Source organism: Homalodisca vitripennis, chromosome 8, assembly GCF_021130785.1.
Source record: "Homalodisca vitripennis isolate AUS2020 chromosome 8, UT_GWSS_2.1, whole genome shotgun sequence".
Classification (NCBI taxonomy): Eukaryota; Metazoa; Arthropoda; class Insecta; order Hemiptera; family Cicadellidae; genus Homalodisca; species Homalodisca vitripennis.
The window spans coordinates 115,780,257-115,806,318 of record NC_060214.1 but is presented as its reverse complement, the minus strand read 5'-3'; the positions used below and the strand labels follow the sequence as shown (position 1 = coordinate 115,806,318).

At 34.9% G+C, this 26,062-nt stretch overlaps 1 protein-coding gene across 1 annotated transcript in view; it reads left to right on the top strand.

Annotated features, from left to right (window-relative positions):
• LOC124367963 overlaps positions 1 to 26,062 on the top strand; it is a 443,446-nt gene that overhangs the window by 274,405 nt on the left and 142,979 nt on the right. The window lies entirely within an intron of this gene.

Genomic DNA, 26,062 nt, shown 5'->3' with positions numbered 1-26,062 from the left:
TTAAAAAATCGTAGAAAACACGAATTTTTGTACCAAATTGCTCAGCTTTTATAGCTCTTTTAAAAAATGTCATTAACTCAAAATCGGAAATTGTCGACAAGAGGTCCCTTTTTCCTTTCCGCCTCACATATATATAAATGAGTGTTTGTCTGTATGTCCTTTATAGACTCAGAAACTATTTGACCGATCATTATGAAAATTTGTATACATATATATTTTTACACTTAGAAGGTTTATACGCTATGCCTATTGATGTAATTCTCCACCAGGTGGCGTGGCGCTGCAAATTATAAAAGTTATAAAAGCGCCTGCACATTATAAACTGCAATTACGAGCCAGTTAAGTATATTAAATAGCCAAGCACTATTTAAAGGCGCTAAGTTTTGAAGTATATTTGTCTTTAAAATAAAATTTCTTGAATGTTAGACCACGTTATAGTAAAGTCATGTATGTGTACAATGGCTATAAAATTAAACTTTTTACAGAAATTTCTTGATCGTGGCAACAATGTAAACTCTAAATCGGCGTTTTAAATATAATTCACTTGAACAAGAAATGCTCCTACACGGGCAAAACTTACGAAAAGCGTGCGAAGCCGCGAGAAACAGCTAGTATCCTACAATAAAAAGAATATTAAGAGCGTTAAAGGAGTTTTATTCTTGTTAATTTTATTAATCAATTTGGAGGTTACACTAATAGTACAAATGGTTTAGCATTACTTTAACTATGCATTACATATATTGTTATTATTACAACTTATTGTTGTTAATTTATACGCAATTATGAATAAAATCCTAAATTCCGGGTACATAGCAATGACAGACCTATCCGCCGATCGTAAATTGATTAAAAATGTTAACTGCTTGATATAAATGATTATAATTACTCTGACAAAGTATCACCTACTACTAGAAATCTTAACGTCCTTGAAGGAAAAGTAGGAAATCAATTAATGTAATTAGTTTAAATGGGCATGCTATTGCAGTTAAAGTTCGTTTCCATTGTTTCAAGTGACCTCAGCAACAATAGCAGTCCGGAGTTCCTTGTTAATTTTCACATTTTAATGCGTGAGACTACGAAAATATACTCTCACCCCCCACCCCGCCAAAATGACGACAGCGGCTACGTAACATACGTGTCCATATTTCATTTTAATGCCAACCGCTCACGAATTCGCAAAAACAGAATTACCAACCCTAAATCGCTAAGTGTAAACAACCCATGTTACGTAACTCGCCTTCATTGTAAAGGCAGTTTCTTTGTATTGTGTGTGTCAACATAAGTGACCAGTGACGTAACTAAGACTTCGCTTTGAGGGGGGATGGGTCAGTCTGATATAAGAGCACACCACACCGGTGGTATAGAATAAATCTAAATTTAAATTTCCCAAACGCTCGGCCAGAAGTTTATGTTATATAATTTACTCCATGTAAACATAACTAGATCATCTGTTATTTTTAAAGAAGATATTAAGTAATTGTTTATACATTCTGATTGAATATTTAAGGTTATCTAGTTGAATTTTGTTGATTAGAGCCTTAGTTTGTAAAAAGGTTTTCTTAGTTTCATTACAATTTAATCAACAATTTTGCTGTACTAACTTCAATACTCTGTAATGTAAAAACTACTGAAACCTGAGAAATTTGCATGCAGCCCTGAAACAACAAATGCTTTTGAACAATGGAAAACATTGGTTTCAAACGTTCAATACATTCATATAAAATGCTGAAGTTAAAGAAGATAAGAAACTTGGAGTACTAGTGAACTTTCTAACCTATGAAAACTATGAAATTATCAGTGAGTGTAAAGATTACAATAATGCTATACAAACTTTAGAAACATTATTCATACCTAAGAAAAATGTACGTTTTGCTAGACACTTGCTTGCTAATCATAAACAACAAGAAGGAGAATCAATAAATCACTATTTGCAAACGCTTAAATCTCTTAGTAAGGAGTGTGATTTCGTCGTGAATGTCGATGCTAAAACCTATAGTGATGAGTCTATCAGAAATGCCTTTATTAGTGGTTTAAATTCTTCTCGAATCAGACAACGTATTCTGGAACATAACGTTTTAACCTTGGAAAAAGTTGAAGAAATAGCTCGTTCCTTAGAGTCAGCTCAGAAACATGCGGACGCTTATTCCATGACTTCAGGTGTACCTCAATCATATTGTCACAACGTTGATACGAGTAGTAATTTAAAGATTCCTTCAGACAAACTAAAAACTCAGGAAGACAATTCTACTGCTGCTGCTGTATCAGCACACGGACTCCGACAGAAATGTTATTTTTGTGGAAGAGCAAGACATATTTCAAGAGATGACTGCCCTGCAAAAGATGCTATTTGTAAAGGTTGCTCGAAAACTGGTCATTTTCTCAGAGTTTGTTTATCTAAGAATCTTAAAAAAGGTAAGATAAATTCAGCCTCTTTAACAACATGTCCTGTAATAACTTCAGCAGTAACACCCAAAGTATTATCTAAAGCAATTGTATCCGGAAATGTAAACGGAATTTCTGCTAAGTTTTTAGGTGATACAGGAAGTTCTGATAGTTTTATTGATAGTAGTTTTGTAAAGGCTAACAACCTTAAAACATTTCCAGAAGTCAAACAGGTGTCGATGGCATCTACGTCACTCGTTTCACCAATTAAAGGGTATGTTAGGGTAGATCTGTATGTACAAGACAATGCTTACAAACAAATCAAAATGCTTGTAATTGAAAGGGTATGTACTGATGTACTGATAGGACATGATATCATGAAACTACATACAAATGTTACTGTAGACTTTGGGGGACCAAGATCATTTTTCTCCGTTAGTAACGTTGCCTGTGCTAATGTGGAACCACCATCATTATTTCAGCACATGACTAAAGATTGTCGACCTGTTGTGACTAAGACAAGGCGGTTTTTTGGGGAAGATGAAAAATTTATACAATGTGAAATTACAGTCTCTTCTGAAAGATGGTGTTATCGAGGAAAGTGTTTCCCCATGGCGAGCTCAAGTGCTCATTACCAAAAATGAAAACCACAAGAAACGACTTGTAATAGACTATTCTCAGACAGTAAATAAATTTACATTATTGGATGCTTATCCTTTGCCAGATATCGAATCACTTGTGTTAAAAATTGCTAAATTTGATACTTTCAGTTCATTGGATTTGTCTAGTGCTTATCATCAGATACCAATTCCAGAGCATGAAAAACAACTTGCCGCTTTTGAAGCTAATGGGCAGTTGTATCAGTTCAAACGCATTCCTTTTGGAGTAAAAAACGGCGTGTCCGCTTTCCAAAGGACTATAAATAAGATTATTTCAGAAGAAGGACTCGAAGGTACTTTCGCAAATATTGATGATGTTACAATAGGAGGAATGGGTAAACAAGATCATGATACAAATTTAGAAAAGTTTATGGCTGTGGCTATGAAATACAATCTAACATTGAACCTGAAGAAATGTAAATTTGCTCAAGATACTATATCTATCCTTGGTTATCAAATCAGAAATAGAACTATACGTCCCGACCCAGAGAGATTACAACCACTTTTGGACATGCCTCTGCCTCATGATGCTGCTTCTCTTAAACGAACACTTTGATTGTTATCATACTACTCCAAATGGATACCAACCAAGGTTTTCTGACAAGATTAGAAGTTTAGTAAGCTGTAAGAATTTTCCTATTGAACCAACCTCCATTGCCGCTAGTGATTTTCTAAACATTAAGAAGGATATAGAAAGATCATTTCTTGTGACTGTTGAACCGGAAAATCAATTGATAGTCGAAACTGATGCTTCAGGAGTTGCAATAGCTGCTACACTGAGCCAAAATGGACGTCCTGTTGCCTTCTTTTCTAGGACTTTGTCTGGAAGTGAAAAACAACACTCAACAGTAGAAAGAGAAGCACAGGCCATTGTAGAATCTATTAAGAAATGGAGACATTTTTTGTTAGGGAGACAATTTATTCTCTTAACTGATCAAAAAGCTTTGTCATTTATTTTTGACCAAAAACATTCTAGCAGAATTAAAAACGACAAAATCATGCGCTGGCGACTAGAGCTTTCTCCTTTCTCGTACGACATTCAATATCGAGCTGGTAAAGAAAACGTTTCTGCAGACGCACTCTCTCAGATCTGTAATGCCTCTACGACTGACAACAAACTTTTTTAAATGCACCAGGCTCTTTGTCATCCAGGAATAACGCGTTTCTATCACTGGGTACGCAGCAAGAATTTGCCATATTCTTTGAATGAGATCAAATCAATGACTTTATCTTGTCCTATTTGTTCAGAGGTCAAACCTAGATTCCACAAACAAACCAACACATTGATAAAGGCCACTTCACCTTTTGAAAGACTCGATATTAATTTTAAAGGACCACTACCATCGTCAAGTAGAAATCGTTATATGTTAAATATTGTTAACGAGTACTCTCGCTTCCCATTCTCTTACCCCTGCAAAGAGATGACTTCGAGTACTGTGATAGAATGTTTGGAAAATTTGTTCTTTGTTTATGGGATACCAAATTACATCCATTCTGACAGAGGAAAATCATTTTTGTCTGATGAAATAAGGACATATCTTCATCAAAAGGGGATTGCTACAAGTTTAACCAGTCCATACAATCCTGCAGGAAATGGACAAATTGAGAGGTATAATGGAATTATATGGAAGACCGTTACACTGTCACTAAAATCCAAAGGACTGGACTAACGATACTGGGAGTCTGTACTTCCAGAGTCTCTACATTCGATACGCTCTTTACTATGCACAGCAACAAACTGCACTCCACACGAGAGAATGTTCATACATCCACGCCGATCAACTAAAGGTACTTCACTACCAGCATGGTCACTGCAACCTGGTCCAGTACTAACTAGGCGAAATGTAAGAAGCAGCAAATACGAACCACTAGTTGATGAAGTTGAATTAGTAGAAGCAAATCCACAATACGCACTAATTCGTTACCCCAATGGAAGAGAATCTACTGTTTCACTAAAACACACGCTCCCCGAGGTGATAAAAGTCTAATGGTGACAGACTTATCCAATTGCTCGGAAGAACAGGAGGTGGAGGATGAACATGAAGATGCATCACAAGGAAATAAGGAAGATTCTTCAAAAGACACTGAAGTTGAATCTGAACAGTTCAATCAAGAAAATAAAATAGTTTCTCCTCGAAAAGGATCAAGAATAAGAAGGATCCCTGAACGTTTCAATGACTACCTCCTAAATTCAGTGGGGGAGAGTGTTATATAATTTACTCCATGTAAACATAACTAGATCATCTGTTATTTTTAAAGAAGATATTAAGTAATTGTTTATACATTCTGATTGAATATTTAAGGTTATCTAGTTGAATTTTGTTGATTAGAGCCTTAGTTTGTAAAAAGGTTTTCTTAGTTTCATTACAGTTTACAAAGTAAGTAACGCTCTTTTCACTCAGTGAAGGAATAAACGTACGTTTTATTTTGTGAAACCAGTGTTGTTTTGTTCGTGTAAGTGAAGAATTTTTGGTTTTGGAACATTTATCGGGTGTAAAACGCCGATAAACTTTTAATAGATAAAGTTAATTTCAGTTCTCAAATTCACCATGGTTGAAGGTCTGTCTCCCAGATGTATGTTGTTGCAAAATGGCGCTACCTCGTTCGGGTCAGGACCAAATGAGGTGGGATATATACACACGTTTACTGAACGGATAATTAAGACATCTTTGTACATTCAGCATCACTTGAAACTTCCAACAATTCCTTTTCTTTCCTCATATCCCTTCATCCCTAGGTTAATATTTAACAGGTTTTGATGTTTTTTAAAGGTACAATCCACGGTCAATGCAGTGGTGTCCAGTTCCGCGAAGCGAATTGTTTGGGTTGAGAGTGCATTTGCTCGTGAGGGTGGTTAAGTGCTATTAGCGAATTGCCTACTGGAGAATTGATTGAGTAGAGCACTTCAAACTTTCTTGCTTTTGAGGGTGGATAACGGGTATGTGTGAAGTGCATACTGGAGAACCGATTGAGTAGAACACTTCAAACTTTCTTGCTTGTTATGGTATATAACAGATATGTGCGAAGGAGAATTGATTGAATAGGGCACTTCAAACTTTCTTGCTTTTGAAGGTGGATAACGGGTACGTGTGAAGTGCATACTGGAGAACCGATTGAGTAGAACACTTCAAACTTTCTTGCTTGTTATGGTACATACATATATGTGCGAAGTGCACACTGGAGAATTTATTGAATAGGGCACTTCAAACTTTCTTGCTCGTGAGGGCGGTTAACGAGTATGTGCGAAGTGCACACTGGCGATTGAATTGATTGAGTAGAGCACTTCAAACTTCCTTGCTTGTGAAGGTGCATAGAGGTTATTTGCGATTTGCTTACGTAAGAATCGATTAAGTAGAGCTATTCAGAATTCTTTATTTGTGAGGGTGGATAACCGGTATTTGCAAATTGCTTACTGGAGAATTGATTAAGTAAATATATTCAAACTTTCTTGCTTGCTATGGTAGCTAACAGATATGTACGAGGTGCACACTGGTGAATTGATTGAATAGGACACTTCAAACATTCTTGCTTGCTATGGTAGCTAACAGATATGTACGAGGTGCACACTGGTAAATTGATTGAATAGGACACTTCAAACATTCTTGCTTGCTATGGTAGCTAACAGATATGTGCGAAGTGCACAATGGTGAATTGATTGAATAGGGCATTTCAAACTTTCTTGCTCGTGATGGTGGATAATGGGTATGTATGAAGTGCACACTGGGGAATTGATTGAGTAGAGCACTACAAACTTCGATGGACCGTTTCGAGCTTAAGAAGAGTCCAAATGCTGTGTTTCAATTGCATAGTTGGGCTCTATTTTAAAAATCCGGATCAGGTTTAGGGTCAGATTCGTCACGTTTAGTTCAACCGTTTTGAGGAGGCTGGTTGCTACTTGTGACGTGATATATAGTTGCCACTGGACTCATGTCGTGAAAAGGTGGTTGCGGCTTATCTGATGGAAGGAGTTGGAAAAGAAGTAGTTGTTCTGAACAAATGCGGATTTAGTGTGGTGTTGATGAGTTAATCTATGAACCAATAATAAAAAAGACCACTCTTGTTTTGCCGCCATATCGTTTCTGCCATGAAGATCGCCGTTTACTATTAGCCTCTAGGTCAGATCTCAGTGGTTGGTCGTTCGGTGCAGACCTATTAGTTGTGGCCTGCATCCTTTAGTTCGGTTTCCATAATTAATGTTTTGTTTTTATTTAGTGCATGTTTTAGAGATAGTGTTCGTGGAGTTGACACGCAACGTGGATGTTGTGATTCCTGCCTTATGTGTGTCACAACACTGGTATGATTCGTTTAGTAGCCTGCTTTGTGGAGCCTTCTGATTGTAGTTAACCACCTGAGGAAGAGATCAGACTGCAGATCTCGAAACGTAGTGTTCATTCATGATCCTGGAAAAGTGAGACATGCGCTCTGAAACACTTTTTATCTTTGCCGCAAACTGGACTCTATTTTCCAAACATTTTGCTTGTTGAATTAACATCTTTCAAGTACCTGTTTCAAGTGTGATTGGATAACATGTTCCCATAGACTGTTCCATTGATTCTAGACGATAAAAATCGTCTCTTAATAACCAAGTTAAAACTGACTACACGGTTTGAGACCTTGTTACAGTACCGTAACAAAGCATTCGAGATAAAACATTGCAAATAAGATAAAACTTCTGTTGCAGGGAAAAATCACAATTGGTCATCTCTGTACGAAGGACCGTTTAAGGTACTTTAGGGCTTATCTACCTCAATATGTTTTTGTGTACAGAGTAAGGACAGACCCATACCCACAGTATGTTGCCGGGTGTGCGGCTCGTCCTGTATTGATCTGACGGGAGAACTTTGACATTTTCCCGCCTACACCACAGACAGTCTCGCGCCGCGTTGTTGGCAAACCTTTGTGTCCTTTCATAAACATTTCTACAAAAAAATCTTTGACTGTCCAACTTGATTCAAATCGTTTACAATCGCATAATAATGATTCTGCAATATCAATGTCGATATTGTGTTTTGCCACTTATTTATTTAATTTACGGAAAACCATTACGTGTGCAAGTACATTACACTATGCATACATTATTCGAAAAAATTACACAATAGCTATATATTACATGGATAGCACCAGGCAACAACATTAATTAAACAATAAGCCATCGTGCATAAGAGGCATCCAAGTGTAAAAAAGAAACAGCGTATAAAACCAATGACAATACTATAAGTAATATCAATAACAATAATCATAATAATACAATATAAAACTGAAAACCCAAACAACAACATACATACATACTAAGACTACACAATACTGGAACTGTATAATAAGACTTATTATTTGGAAACCTCGGGATTTCGTAATATGCGGCAAAGTACAACTTCAATATATTTTGCGCTTGTACAAAGTCGAATTGAATACGGCATATTTCTTGGGAAGTGCGTATGATTCAAATTTAAACTCATTACTTATGCTGCAAAAGCACTTTGTCAGATTAATAACCCACAGTCATAGATTTGAACACTCACGACCATTATTTAATCAGCTTAAGATTTTCCCTATCAAGGTGTTATTTATATATAAAGTATTAAAACAATACTATGATTTGATAAATACTACCAACTTAGAAGCAAATGAATAAAACTAAGAAATTCAGGAAATATAAAAGTTCCAAAACCAAACAATACTTTTTTTACTAAATCATTCATTTTTATGTCACCGTGGATTTTTAATAAATTACCTAACAATATAAAAAACTCAAATAACAACTTAGTATTTTTAAAGAAATTGGGAAGGTGGTTGTTTGAACTAGAGGATATAAATTCAGTTTTATATATTCAGACATAGTACTGGTTTTTTTTATCTCACGGCCCATATATATATATATATATATATATATATATATATATATATATATATATTCAAATAATTTGAAAATTCTAATCTAACTCAAATAAGCAGGTTGATTACAACTATTAATATATTTTGTTTCGATTAAATAATACATTAATTTATATCCTCAAGATAGGTATAAATTGTTAAATGCAGTTGTTTGCTGATGTTTTTTAATGTGTTAAAATATAATAAGGAACCTCCAAACAGGCTTAGCCTTGGATGCCCTATATTTTCTCATTTATTTTAAAGTATAGGCCTAAGCGCATTTAGTTGTAGGTTACTTTTTAACTATAAGTTTAGTTTATAGGTATTTTGAAGAAGTAATTTTTTTATTTCCTGTCTTTTGTAATGGTGCAGTCAGACCTGGCAAGATTTAGGAAATTATAACTCCATTATGTTGATTTACCTTTATGTATTGATGCATGTATGTAGCCTGTAAGAAAATGATAAAATAAATCATTCTTTATTCTTTAATATAGTGGATCGTTATGCTAATTATTGCTTATCTGGAGAGCATCATTTTGGATTATTTGTGTTTTCGATAAAGCATAGAGACATTTCCGTATGCATAGCGACTACCATGACGACTTGATGACGTAGTCCCTCTGATTTTATAAATTTTTAATGATTAAAAATGTTTTGCTATAAATGGCTTAGAGATTTTATAAACCAAATGTATACACTCCCAATTTTGTCAACAGATATAGTACAAGTTCAACTTCTCATTAAGAAAGTGTGTTTATATGGTAATTGCTAATTTTATGGTGAAGAGTTTATGAGTCTTCACAGGATTATGAAAAACGAATCGAACCATTCTAAATCCATGAAACCCCCTTTAAGGAACCCTATAATATTCATGACTTTCGTGGAATTATTTTGCTGCAGTAGGCCTAGTCTGTGAGCTGGAGTACGATAGGGCTCGTAGCGTGGTTTTACGTTATTTGGACGTTAGAATAACAGAAAATCTTTTGGGTAGGGCAGAACCCGCAATGGTGTATTAACAGCACAATATACGGCCGTTGCAGATTGTTGCTCCAGTGTTACGAAGGTCCTGAACCTCGGGATTTAAATTTGGGGGTGTCTCATGGAACTTGTATGGTGATTGTATCCGATGATGATGACGCGTGATTCGATTTCCACGTTGGATTAAGGAATCATTGTGTCTTACATTCGCCACAACCAGTTCGATGATTTAGAGCTTTTAATAGATTCTACATCGCATTTGTTTAGTAAAAGGTTGGAATTTTGAATCACACGAGGAATCAAATTTCTTGAGGAATGTCATCAGAAGCAAGTAGAGATCATAATAGGAGATAAAACTAATAAAACTAGATCAAATGTAACTAATTGCAGTTATAAACCCATTTCATTTACTCATCCCCTGCACAAGAAAGGGTCGAATTACCTGATCCGGAGCAATTTTGACTGTAATGTTCGGTGGCAAAGGCATTCCTTTCAAATAATCATGCACTTCTACAACTTGGCAGTACGGGTATTACAATCAATACCGTACTTTCGTGACAGGACCAGTCTTGTTACGTTATTTATCTTCGTAGCGTACAATCCACTTTGCATAGAAAAAGCACTTACCATCTAAGAGTCCATAATATAGACACTCGTAGTCGCCTCCTTTGCAGATCACACAGGTCTGGATATTTCGATTTTATGGAATCCTTTCTCAGAGTCGATACACTCTTCTTGTACCACAGTCCAGCCAGTAACAGATAAAGCAATTATCCCTCACATAACTCTTAATTTAAATATCACTCAGTATCACGTAGTTGGATAACACGCTCAGCATTCTCAAAAACATCGAAACTAACAAATGCACTTTGTTTCTAAAATCAATCTTCCCTTTACAGTGTTTAGGCATGTGCCTACTGGAAGGCATGTGACCCAAATGTGGATGGACATCTAAGGAGACACACTCAACCCAGGTTGATGACGATGGTATATAAACTCCCCCATGTTCAAATCATCCTTGAAAATGGGAAATGATCTGGCCCATCGTGCCTTTGCAATCCGTTTTGTACCTCATTCGGAACGGAAAATGCTGTCAATTAATACAAGATTAACAAGAAGAAATTTTGAGAAGGAAATAAGGCAGGGTAAGAAAATGACCTTGCAATGTTAATGTTCTACTATGATTTTAAAAGAATCTTTGTGATTAGGTCAAAATACAAGTAAATGTCTCCACCCTAATAGATCTTGAAGTTGAGTCTGAAGAAGATCAATTTCCAGAAGGAGCAATCTGGGCTGCAATTGCAGCTTTTCATAAGAGGCTAGCCTGGTCTTCTTACATGTGCCGAACTTAAAAAGGAACAATACACTGTCACCATCCCCTGTTCCACTTCCGGAGTTGTCTGAACTTCCCCACGGTCCAGAAATAAAATAATATCGTCAATGAAACTCTCTCTTAAGACCATGGTTCTGAAAACAACTCCAAGAAGGCAAAACAGAATAACCAACAACGATGGACTCTTCTTTTTTACATTACACGCCATTATAGAGGCTTTCCCCGTACGTTCGCTACCCTTTTGGCATTTCGAACTGATATTCGCTACCATTGCGGCATTTCCAAGGGGTATTCGCTACCCTTGTGGCATTTCAAAATGATATTCGCTACCCTTATGGAATTTCCAACTGATATTCGCTACCTTATGGCATTTCCAACTGATATTCGCTACTCTTTTGGTACTTCGAACTGATATTCGCTACCCTTTTGGCATTTCCAACTGATATTCACTAACCTTTTGGCATTTCCAACTGATATTCCCTGCCCTTTTGCTATTTCTAACTGATAGGCCCAATCCTTATGCTCAGGTCATAAAAGTATTACTAAGCCTATTGTCGTTGGGTTATTGATTCTGCTTGTGGTTCACCACCCATATGATTAAATCCATCCAGATCACAAGCCATTTGGTTCTCAAATTATCTATTCTATCTGGTATTTCTTCTTTGTAAGAAATCGAGTCTCTTTTTGGCTGAGCGTTAGCGAAGCCTTATCACTCGTTGAGATGGAAAATTGTAATTTCTGTCTCTCCATACTACATAACGAACTACAATACATCGGTCAGCTAGAGACTGAAAATGTTCTATGAAGCTGTGTTTATATATTTTAAATACTGAGTTCGATGATGATGTGTGACTCTATGGGGCTGAGCGTTACTAAATATTTCGGAGTTCAACTTATGGGTAACTATGGTGGTAAAGAAGATAGGAGAATAAATGCATTTTTAAACAAGCTGAGCACAAGCATATGAGATTTTAACAAGTGAATTATTACCGAATTTTGTGTAGATTATTCGTGCAGTAAAAAGAAAAATAATACAGTGACAGTCAATGTTAAAAGTTGTTGACAAGATCTAACTTTCGCGCATTCTTGCGTTGGAGTAGCCTTCCTACATTAGGTATAGGTTGATACAATTATCTTTTGTCTGCCAGGAAAATGTAAACATTCCTTTTATGTAGGATGTCTGACTGTCTATATATAAACCGCATGACATCTCAATAATGTAACTGCTTAAAATTTTGCATGCGACCTTAGCGAAGCCTGATACACGACATGTGTTGCAATATACTTATTCTACCTTGACAGTCCAGGATGATCCTAAAAGGAACTTTTCCTTTGAAATTTTATGATCTGGCCCATTTTTGTTATAATAATGTATTGCTAGTTGGGTTCTTAAATTTTCTTTCTTTTTACCTGTAGTCTGCAGCAAACCTAAACTGGAAGTACTTTTGCATTCAGCCCCTTAGTACCCAGCAGGGATCACTTCTGGCTGGTTTACCAGTTGAACCCACCACTGGGCACAGCAAAAACCGATGTGCCACTTCGATCTGGGCAACCTTATGGATGTCCAGTAGTGGCACATCACTAACCGCAAATGTTGAGATTCTGGAGTTCATGGGCAATTCGATAGGTTTAGTCTACTGTGGAAGATGACTGTTGGAGTTGGTGGGGTTTGTTCCCTTACCTCAGAGGTTCTTGTTAACCTCAACAAGAGTGTCCCACCCCCTGCCTACTTTGACTGGAGAGGCTGGTTCAGAGCTGGCCTCCCCTTCTTCCGGGATGACTTTGAGATGTAGTGCCCTAATTCTTCCTCATGGATCTCGATAGGAGGCGGCACCTACTCCCTAACCTTACCCATCCTGAATATCCTGTCACTCCGGAAGCAGCGCAGCGCAAAGGTTCTCACAGGACTAAGTGCAATTTATAAGCTTCTTGTCCTAAGAGAACGAACAGCCTCTTAGACTATTTATTTTACCCGATTTTAACCATTGATGGATGCCAATTTTTAGAAACTCCTAGCCACAGATTTCCTTATCTCTTTTATCTCTCCCTCTGGAAACTGAAACCAGAGTCTTTACACCCATTCAATCTCTATGAGCTGCCAACCTCTCTAACTCCTGGTCTCTAGGAGTCTCTAGATTTGGAAGCAGCTGTCGGCTTCTCTGAGCTTACGGTGTCTGTCTGGAAGTTGTCATCCTTTGAGGGTTCATTTTTTTCAGTAACTGGCAGCCCCTTACGGTCCTTGCCCTCTAGCAGTCCCTGGCTACTGGATATTTTAGACATCTGGATGCTGAAAATTTTTAGAAATTTCCAACTTGCCAATTGACATCATTTGACAGGGTGTGTGCGTAAATGCACTGAAACAATTCATATAACAGTGACAGTTGGTCGAAATCAGAGTTTATCGCATAAGATATCCATATTTACTAAAGATAAGTAGCTCTTATTTTCTCTATAAGATTAAAAACTTTTGGGAAATGACTAATATTAAATCTAAAATGAGAAACTGTATGAAGTTAATTCGTGTGAGACTACAAAATCAGTGTGTAGTTTCATGCATAGCTGAAGTTATAGTATATGGTTCATATCAAGTACCAATGTATATTTGTGAAATAATTTATTAAAATAATAATGAAATGAATATTTATATTCTATGTTGTCAAAAACTTATTTACAAACATTTTTAGAATATTCAAAATGTATTTTTGTTATATTTCAGAAAAATAGGAATGCAATTAATTTTTATACGTTTTGTTTTAATCCTTGCCTTTACAACAATTCAAGGTGAATTTTGTGTATTTTCTATTAAAATTTTAAAAAGCGTTGTTATATTGATGAAAAAAGGAACGAAAAACATGGTAGTAAATCACTGAGTAGCTGGAATCAAGATATATTGTTTCCCATTGGACCTGTATATGTCACGATTAGTACAGTTGTGCTGGTAACAAACTCAACAACTCAGATATACCTGTACACCGCATATTGGAAATCCTGTTGGTTTGTATAATTCGGTCAGACGAAAATTGCTTCAATGTAAGTTCCTCCTTGTAACACAATCATTGTAACAAATTAGAAGCTTTTGCCGCTTCATTCCCGCTTTGATATTTCACATGAACTGCGGACTCCCGCAGCTGTAACGCCATACCTCCATAAAGCTTGATTTAAACTTGCCCGACGCGACGGCGGGAAAATAAAAACACCAATTGGGTACAATAATTGTGGCTTCGAAGCTTTGAAGCCTCTAAAGGTAAACTGCTTGCTTTATAACACCGGGCCTGTAAAAACCGTTGAACTTGTCATAACTTCCTATTTCCAAATCAACCTTGTATTTCATTACTTTAATCTATCCTCTACCCCCCCCCCCCCACCACCACTTGGAGGTTAAGTGGTAGAGAGGACTTTTAAGTCCTAACTTCGCCTCTGTAAATAAAGGCATTTTTCATTTCATTTCACCACCGCTCATCCTCAGCTTGGGGTTAAGTGATGAAGGGAAGGCATACAGTCCTAACTTCCCCCCGGAAATAAAGAATATTTTCATTTAATTTCACAGTCTGATCCTAAAAAAAGAAACACTTTAACTTTCGATGGAAAATTAAGCCTTATTTCCTTAGTTTGTTAATTATTTCAATGGCATAATAAACAAACTAATAATTCTTTTGCAGTCTAATTTTTTCGTATCGTGTTATTGATTGCTAATATGGTTCATTCTGTAAGGTTAGAGTTATTTCTTATTCTATTTATATTGGTTTTTTCCATTATATTGTACCCATTATAAGGGATGTTTATAAGGTATTGATTTGTTTATTTCAAATTTAAATCACTTCGGTAGTTTTATTTATTTATTTAGGATGGCTTGTTACCCACTTTGATACAGGGTCTATTTATAGTATTCTTATATTGCTTTGTATTTGTTATTGTGAAATGTTGCATAGAGCTTTATTTGTTGTCATCTGTATTGACTTTAAGAGTGTTATTATTAATTTTATTCCCTACTGTTACTAATTTATTGTTATTATTATTTGGGGTTACTTACTCTAGTCATTAAGTTACACATTGGTAGTAATATTTGTTAGACAAATTTTTTGATAAAATAGCTTCTTTACGTGGTCTTTTTGTTCAAGTAGTGGTTATTATAAGATTAATTATTGTTAGTTATCTTGTTAATCTTGAGTGAAACAAAAAATATAATTGTATTAAGTTGTTAAAAAGTGGTTTGTCCGTAAAAAAAGAATAAAGGAATATACAGCAGAGGGAGACGATTATTCAATAACCATTAGGCTATAGATGCTACTAGAGCAACCCGCACCAAAATAGTCCAATAGTAGTAACGGTGCGTTTTATCCCTCCCTCACCCCCCCCCCCCCCCAACACCACCCCACGTGTAACACTGTTGCCAATTTTACATATTTGTAAACCTACCGATCCGTTTTAACAGCTGGCGATCAACAGCGATATGGCAACATCGCCTCATATGTCATCAGACTTGACACAATTGAGTGCACTACGATGACGATTCCAAAGCACGGTGAAGCAACCGAGCCCTCTACACATAACACAGCTATGGTGGGAAGGGCTGATTCGATGCGAATTTTGAGTTTAGCTTCAGTTCACCTTCCTCTGATGTGCAACATCTGAAATTGATGCTGCTCAGACTTGACTCCTGAAATCTGGAGTTTAAAGAGATCCAGAAAATATTCGCCGACGAAGAACGAAGTAATTCAAACGAACCCCCCTCCCGCATTGTTTTGACATCAGAGAAACCCAGACTACAAAGAATAGTGCAATTTAGGTGGAGAGGTATTCTCATTGTCTCATCAAGTGCACGTTATGCTAGCTATCCGCTAGCTCCGAAGGTTAATTCCTCTTTTGCTTTCTTCCTTTCTTCTTCTAGCATTAAGTAGTGTCTCTTTTTTTTTTCTCCTGTACCCAGTTTATTTCTTCTTTTTGTGGGTCTGGGCAAGTTTTAGTAGACTTTGGTGAACACTTTCGCACGCTTTTGTGTATCCCCCATGACTTAGACCCATTAACCGCTGGAGATCTGGCAATCTTTGATTGTATCCACGATTTGTATTATAGATTATACAATTCCCTTACACTATGGTTGTTATTGATAGCAATATAAAATAGTAGGCAAACATGTTGTTGTTTAACTAATTTGAACAATTTTACCATGTGTGTACTGATGTAAAAAGTTTCCGCATGTATACAATAGAAAAATGAAATTTTTGCATTTTCCATGTGTACCAAGCCTTTAAAACGACACCATAATCTACACAATATTTTAAAACTTTTATGGTGTTTGGCCATTTTCAACAGCAAATCTGAGTAACAAATTAAACACTATTTAAATTTCAGCAGTCAACAATATTTTATCCATGATCGGATTCCATCTGGTTCTGACTCCACATGGAAAGGCTACAACTTATTCATTAATTATTCCCATTTTTTAATTCATATTTACCATAAAATTTGTACTTTAAAGTCTGTAATTTCTACTCTTCCACGTGTTGTGTAGTAATTCAATTCCAAAACGATGACGTACGGAGAAAGTATGGGCGTGCGAATAATCGGGCCACTAATTTATGAATGGCCAATCTCGCGTAAAAGATTAAGAGCACCTATTGTTTTACTTCCACTGATACAGCTGTGACGCAGGTCACAACACTAGATATATTGCACAACCTATAAAGTGTCCTCCTCCGTAGACTAATGGTTACAGTCTCGGCTCTCTAACTGAGAGATCACGGGTTCAAATCCCGGGGAGGGCCAATAATGTGTAGACACGAAACAATGTGTGTACTTTGAAAATAAACCAGTGCACATCGAAGCTGACATAGCTGAAGCTGAGGCTTATTTCTTATTATTTCTTTATTTCCAACGGACATCATCCAATTTACAACGTGTACCGGTACATAATATGGCACACTTAAAAGGTAAACAAAAATACAAAAAATAAGCATCTGCATAAACACAATAATAAATAATCAAGGTATGACACCACAATGAGGATAAATATGGTTATATAAATATATAACAACAAACTAACTACGCAGGGAATAAGTAATAAAACTATATAAAAAATTAACAATACATGAAGCAAATAACAGAAAAAACAGCAAGACAATGGTAATACCAACAGCAACAGAAATAACGTGCATAAAAATAACAGTGACTAAAATAATGTCAACAACAATCCAACCTGCATAAAAGAACAATATCAATCACAAGAATCAATGACAAAATGAAAAAGCAATAACAAATCAGCAATAGCAAATAACAAGCAATAACACAATATTATTATCAAAAGCGATAACACAAATATGCTGACAACAAACAAAACGTCACTCGCACCCATGCAACAGAAAACGCTCAACAGAAGCTTTAAACTTGTTAGGAGAAAAAGAGAAAAAAAAAGAAAACCCCTATAAAGCATGTACTAGATAGGTTTGTCAATTAGGTAAATATTAAGAACGTTTTCTCTCTAAGACCATGTGGAGGAGACATGGGCGTGTTCTTTTAACACATTTAGGACATTAAGGATCTTCGTGTTGATGCATTTCTCCTCAGATTTATGAGTTAATTCAGCAAAGTCGATGTAAGATTTACCTATTATATTCTTACTACTGTTGCGCATAAGAATGGTTATTTATCCTTATCAAGTCTCATTACTGTGAAGCTACTGAAGGTTAGGTAACTTCTCCTGATGTCTCACTGTTATCAGTGCCAGTATTGCGAATTGTGGTGCATTTAGAGGGCCACATAAGTATTTTAGAGTGGCTGTGATTGTTGTTAATGAATTATTGTTGCAGAGTTATTATTTGATGTTGTTGCTATTATAATGGTTTGTTATGGTATGTTGCATGGTTTATTTTCTTGTTAATGTTTACCGATACTTTACGTTAGTTGTTGTTATGGTTTGTATTATAATCTCTTGTATTATTATGGTTATTATTGTTGTTATAGCATTGTTATTGTTATCGTATTAATATTACTTCTTGCATTGATATTGGCTTTTAATAAGCCGGGGTTTGTTTGTGCATAACAACCGTTTTGTGCACGGTTGTTATGCATTATTACAAAGCATATACAACAAATGACACGTAATATCAATAACAATAATCATTAAAAGATTGTATATGTTATATATATATATAAATATATATATATATATATATATATATATATATATATATATATATATATACATATACAATCTTTCTGATTCCATAAAGGACAAACACACAAACATTCATTTATTTATTCATATATATATATATATATATATATATATATGAATAAATAAATGAATGTTTGTGTGTTTGTCCTTTATGGAATCAGAAAGATTGTATATGTTTTATATATATATCTATATATATAAAAATGAATGTTTGTATGTTTGTCCTTTATGGAATCGTGAACTATTGGACCGATCATGATGAAAATTTGTACGTATATGTATTTTTCCACGGAGAAGGTTTATAAGCTATGCCCATCCCTTTCCCGATTCAGGATTCCGCCCCACTGGTTACAGAAATACCCATAAGAAATGCATTGCAGCAAACATATGTTAACGTCTTTTCAAATTTTTAATCAGCTGTTCTTTGTAAACATATATTACACTTATAGTTTTAAAGCATAGAGTAAGCTTAAGAGAAACGACAAATTTTGTTTAAACTGTTTTTGCAATCACTGTTAAACATAGACTTTACTATCCAGATAATACAATTCAAATTTGACGTAAAAATTCACCTTTAACTGCAATATTTATTTAATATAAACCATGCTCATGCTTGATCAGAAGAGTAATGCAGATATCATAATTACTATCTTACGTTGGCTACAAATATAAAGAATGTTATAAAATCAACCTTAGTTGTTTTTTTTGACAGAAGTATGGTTCTCAAAACTCCGTGTGTACATATTCTCTCGATCGAGACAACAAAGCAAGCTCAATCGTGGCATCGGAGATATAACTAATTTAATCTAAAATTTATTATAGTAAAAAAAAAAATTTACTAAGTAATATAAGGACTTCGGTTCTTAAGATTTGCGTGCGAAGCCGTGGGTAACAGCTAGATAGAGGCAGGAATATGGTACATACCTTCATAATACGCCCAAGAGGCTCACGATGGAACGACTATCAATTATCTCAGCAATGTTTAGAATGTGATAGAAAAAGAATATCTAAGCCGAATATCTAATGTGATATTTGCGAAGCCGCGGGCAACTTTTGCAAAAAATTATTGAAATGCGCAGCAAAGCGCGCCGGGCCCGCTAGTATATATATATATATATATATATATATATATATATATATATATATATATATATATATATATATATATATGAATGTTTGTGTGTTTGTCCTTTATGGAATCAGAAACTATTTGACCGATAATTATGAAAATTTGTATGTATATGTAGTTTTCCACGGAGAAGGTTTATATATTATGCACATTGATCTAACTCATCACCAGGCGGCGCTGCTAAAGATACAAGTTTTAGAGCGCCTGCACGTAAAAACTGCAATTACAAAACAATTACGTATATTAAATAGCCAAACACTATTTGAAGGCGCTAATTTATTTTGTATATTTATCTTTAAAATCAATTTCTGGTTGAACTTAAAGCTTGAGTGTTAGACCGCTTTGTAATAAAGTACATGTACGTTTACAGTGGTTATAAACATACAATTTTGAGAGATTTTCTTGATCGTGGCAACAAGGCAAACTCTACATCGGCGTTGCAAATATAATTCACTTGAACCAGAAGTGCTTACACGGGTAAGGGTTAAGAAAAGCGTGCGAAGCCGCGGGAAACAGCTAGTAATATATAAAATAGACCGCTGAACTTTAAAATTAAGTTAAAAATAAGAAGAAAAAAATTATTTGAGAATGCTAAGTACTGCTAACTATGAAAGTGGCCATGTTCAGGATTGTGTCCTTTTAAACCCCATCAACTCCCTGCTAGGTCTTTTCAACTGTTGTCTGGAACCCTTCACGGTTCTTATAATATCTAGAAACGTTCTTCGAGAATTTATCATGAAAGGTCAATCTATTGTTTCATTACTAGAATTTTTGTCACTTTTATCATTCAACGCGAATGTTGAGTTATGTGATACCTAGGTTATGTATATCATCATTCAGTTTTGTTATTTTTATCTTGTTTTCGTGGGTTTGTTTCTGTTATTGCAATTTATTATACAGTACTGTTATTATAATGTATTATTATTACATTTTCCTTATTCATTCATCGTTTTCTGTCGTTCAAATTTTTCTATAGTGCCATCTTATTTTTATTCACTAATTTCTTTGTGTATTTTTATTTTTAATCTTTAGATAATATTGGTATGCATGTATGTAAATTCAGTTTATTGTTATAATTTGGTCTAGTTATTCTTGATTTACTACTTAACTCATTTCATTCACTTGTGTTGGTTCAAACATTTTAATTATAAAATAAGTCTGTTTTAGCAATGGAAAATCTGTGAATGTAATAAATAGGGTTTATCATCATGCAGTGCATTGCATTAGTCAACATTTGGTGAAACAAAGCAAAGTAACTATGCAAGATAATACATGTGTGTACATTAATTGACATTTATTATTTGCTTATAACAATATAATCTTACCTTGTTGTAGCGCACTGTATTTACAGTATTAGCTTATCGTATGGAGTTGTTGAATAAAGTTAATAGGTACGTCGTAAAATGTAGCAGCACTAGTACAGGACACTACTGACAAGTTTTAATCAACAGCTGTGTAAAAGTCTACATCACCATGCTGAGGGAATGGGCATCATTCATATCAACGACTGCTGGACTTTGTAAAAGGCTTCAGTTCTTACATGGATATTCTATACCAATATCTACTTGTATATGTCACTCTATTTTCGTCCGACACAAAGGGCATCTTTATAAATATTGGAAATAGACAAATTTAATCAACCTTGAATGAGGCTGTAAATAAAACAATAATAATAGCAGATAAAACTGGTTCTATGGCATCCACCCTCCCCTAAGAAGGGACAATAGGTCCCTTCTTTATTTCTGAAATATTTTAAAAATATAAAAAGAATATAATTGAGAGAAAGACTGCACATTTAAATATAATAACGAGCTAGATTAAAATAAATTGACCAATAGTTATCAATAATTACTTCTTAAAATGTGATCGTACTAACTTAATTCCTAAGTAATTAGTGCGCAAATATACAAAATAAAATGTTATATTTAATTTCTCACAGTAGTTTTCCAAACGGTTTTATTTTTTGGATGAGGTCTTTGAAAACCAAAAGTGTTTTTATTAACATTTAGTAATATTTAAACAATTTCCAATTGTTCCCCAAGAGTCTTCAATCTGACAATAGTGCAAATCTTTTAAAAAAGAAAGAAAACAGTGTGTAGTATAAACCAAAGTAAAGACATTACTGTACCCTATATCACATAAATCATAATAGATTTCAAAATGTTTATAATAATAATGAATGTACATGCATGCATATCTTGTAATTATTGACGCAATAAAGATTATTATTATTTCTTACAAATATTAAGCTACTACAATGAGGGCGTTTTTGCCGTGTGCGAGGCGATATGGCAACAGCGACGACGCGCCGAGCTACTATTGGCCAGACCCCAAATGGTCTTCTTTACTGCTCTCGGGTTTAGATAAGATGGCGGACGTGTACGCCCGCTTCTTCTTAGATTAGGAGTGGCTCCTTCTTGCGACATAGACGCATGTTCGGTTCTCTATTGTAGGTGTTCTGGTGTTACAGCGGATGAAACTTATCATCATGATTTAATGTTAGAGCAGGTAGGATATCCTCTACAGGATTGTGTACTGATTCTGGAACGGGGTTTTCAGAACATGTCTCTTGTCTCTTCGAGTTTATTTCCGATAGGAGCCAGACTCTTAGTTGAAAAGTTAATACAAAGTACTGTTTTCGTAGCGTGCTAAAATTTTGTTTCAGGCTCTTCTGATACAATTTCTTTTTACTAACGCTGATTCTGTGGGTTCTGTGCGGGCCGTCGCGCGGTTTTAGATGAACTTAAACCATGACGTAAGGCTTTAACAATAAACGTAGTTTTTAGAAATCTTTTATATGCAGCATTTACATGCGATTAACATCACATTTTAATTTAAAATTCCTTAGCTCGCTTTCTTTACTTAAAATATTTTGCTGATATAGGATAGAGAGATAGAGGGAGGGAGGGAGAGGGAGAGGGAGTGAGAGGGGAGAGGGAATGAGAGGGAGGGGGGAGAGGGGAGGCAGAGAGAGAGAGGGGGGGAAGGAGGGAGCCTTGTAGGACACCATGCTCAACCAGCCTATAATTAGGCAAGACACCATAAATACAAACTGCTTGGTACCGTTCGTTCAAGTAGGACTTGATGAGAGAGACACTAGAACTACAGAAGCCATAGTAATCGAGCTTTTGAAGTAAGATGCTGTGGGTAACCGTGTCAAAGGCTTTCATAAGAACGTAAAGTCGGCCACCCACACTAAGACCACTTTCTAAGTCTTCATTAGATCTTCGAATGAAAGACAATACAGCTTAAACTGTGCTATGGTTAACTCTAAAGCCATATTGACAGCTAGTGGGCAGAGATTTAGATTCAAGATATGCCAAAATCTGACGATTAAGTATAATCTCAAAAATCTTAGACACCACACAAATAATGCTTATATGTCTATAGTTATCATAGTCAGAACTTGAACCTCTTTTAAGCACAGGTACATACGACTTTTACTTACTTGAAACACGCAGGAAAAATATTACAGTGAATGCAAAAATTTATAACATAAAAATAATATATAAACATAATGTATAATAATTTATAACATAGTCTGGACTAAAAACCTAAGAACTGAAACGACTAACAAAAATAGATATTCAAAAATCATACTTGCATGCAAAATTACATGAAAATTCAAGTCACAACCACTTTCACAACACTTACATGGGTAAAATTTCGTAGAAACCACTTTTCTTTGGATGATTGATAAAACAGAATTGACTAATTATGAGACGGCTTTACTGGAGGTCATCTTAATTTTAACCCCATAAAAATAATGTTAAAGATAAAAATTATGTACGCCATTATATTTAATCGTATAATTACGAAATATATGCAATTTTATACATATAATTCATATAAATCCAGTTTTTTTTTTTTTTTTTTTTTTTTTTTTTTTTTTTTTTTTTTTTTTTTTTTTTTTTTTTTTTTTTTTTTTTTTTTTTTTTTTTTGCTGGTAACAAAGTCAAATTTGTTTGTACTCAAAAGTATAAACGAAAATAGAAATCTTTCGTAATTTTTATTGTAAAATATAAGGTCATAAACGTTTTTGAGCTTTAACATTGCTTTTATGAGATAAAACTTAAGATTTTTTCATTGCAGCAGACTCTTAACCCCAAAATTTGACCTTTTTAACTATAAAACACTTTTCCTGTACTGTATATGAGAAAAAACAAAAATCATCTCTACAGCTTAAGTGGATTCAATCGAGGAATGTGTGCCTGAGGATCTGAATAATAAAAACACTACATTTTTCAGAAATATTTATTCAGAATCTACCAGAAAACGGTAGTGTAAAAGTCAATAAGTTTTAATGCACTGTTTTTAAAACATTTCAAACAATTGTACAAAAATATAATAACAAGCAGATCAATACTTAACACTACTGTAATACTAATAATTGTCTAGATGCCTCTAGTAGTACTAAACTTAGATACTTATATTGTAACCCATTTAACTGAGCACAAAGAAAGGCATCACTGTTCCATTCCTAAAAGTCAAAGTTAAAGAATGTCTTACTTTATCAGGCGAAGTTACGGCTATGAAACCCTCTCAAATACGTACTTAACCTTCAGACCAACGGCTTAAAGGTGACTTCCGAACCACCACCAATGGCCGGGGAAGCGGGCTGCTTGCAAGGACAGGATCGCTCAGCGGTCACCTATCGAAGCAGCAGCCACGCTCGACATCGCTTCATTCGGTTATCTTGCGATAATTGTTGTGCCCGCTACACTGCGCCATTGATAAGGATTTATATATTTTTACAAATCAGGCTTCGTAATGTAAATTTTTCAAGCAGCGATAATGACCATTTTACCACCGATCGAGATATAATGTACAACACTAGTCTTGAACACAACCCCCATGCCCGAGTTATCTCGTTTTTAAATAATCATCTGTTTGCTATTGAGATGAACAGCTGGTATATTACGTTGTTATCCATAATGACAACGCTCTATGCGAGGTAGGTTAGGGTTAACTGCAAACTTAAAATACATAATTGAAGATACTAAATCTATTTGATATAGTAATAAACTAGCAAAATGGCACTATTAATTTATCCACGTGTATATTTTTTTCCATCTTGAAACTCGTCTGCTGAAAACTGTTCGACTTTGCCAGATTTTTTTGGTCCTCCAGGGGACAAAAACAACATATTTTTTGTTCCTGTACTTTTTTTATAAAAAGTAAACCTGCATCTTTCACCAGTACAGCTTTTATTTATAACGAATTTCTCTTTATTTTGAATATCATGTATTGCTATTTGAGTGTGTTAAAAATGTGAAAAAAGGAACTAAATTGATTTTAAACAGTTAATCATTTTTTAAGTGATACTGCAGGTAATTGTAATTATTATGTTCTTATTCTGTAGCTTTTCCTGAAAAATTGTACATATTTTACACTTTGTTAATCTGTATGTACTTATTATTTACTTTCAAAATATGCTTGCAAAACTCACAATACAGGTGAATATAATCAGCACTTTGAGTATAATATATTAGAGTATAATATTTTTGTTATTAGGTCAGAATCGAGTAGATTGAATGGCTATCCAGTGGGTGGGTGCTGCAATCTTGTGGATACAAGTCAAACTACATGAAGTAGGATGGCCATATGGCATTGGTGTTTGTACTTCCACACTGTATGATTAACTAAAAAAATTACAACAAAAACTGCCATGGCTAGTCCACAAAAAGTACTTTTCATAACTAAGTATGGTAATGGCCTACTTTCTAATAAAGCTGAGATCTGCAAATGTCATCATTTCTCTTGTAGCTGTCAGCTGATTTTCCCTCTCCTAAACATTCTTTCTCTGTATAAACAATTCAAATTCCAGTGTGATTCCATTATTTTTCATGACAGTCCTATGTTCAAACAGCTGATTTTAACACAAAAATCTATATATATATAAAAATGAAACTGTTCGTGTGTAACAGCATCACTCACAAACGGCTGGACGGATTCGCCTAATTTTTTTTTTAATTTGTTCGTCTTGATCTGTAGAAGGTTATAGGATACTTTTGATCCCTTTCCCGATTCAGGATTCCGCCCCACTGGTTACAGAAATACCCGTAAGAAATGCATTGCAGCAAACATATGTTATTAAGTGAAAGAGTCTTTTCAAATTTTTAATCAGCTGTTCTTTGTAAACATATATAATGCGACAAAAAATATATTTATATATAAATTTCTTTACACTTATAGTTTTAAAGCATAGAGTAAGCTTAAGAGAAACGACAAATTTTGTTTAAACTGTTTCTGCAATCATAATATATAAAAATGAATGTTTGTGTGTTTGTCCTTTATAGACTCAGAAACTATTGGACCGATCACTATGAAAATTTGTATTTTTCTATGTAGAAGGTTTATACGCAATGCCCATTGATGTAACTAACCACCAGGCTGTACTGCAAGATATAAAAGTTATCAAAGCGCCTGCACATTATAAACTGCAATTACAACACAGTAGTTACGTATATTAAAATATCCAAACACTATTTGAAGGCAAAGAAATATACGGGCAAAGCTTAAGAGACGCGTGCGAA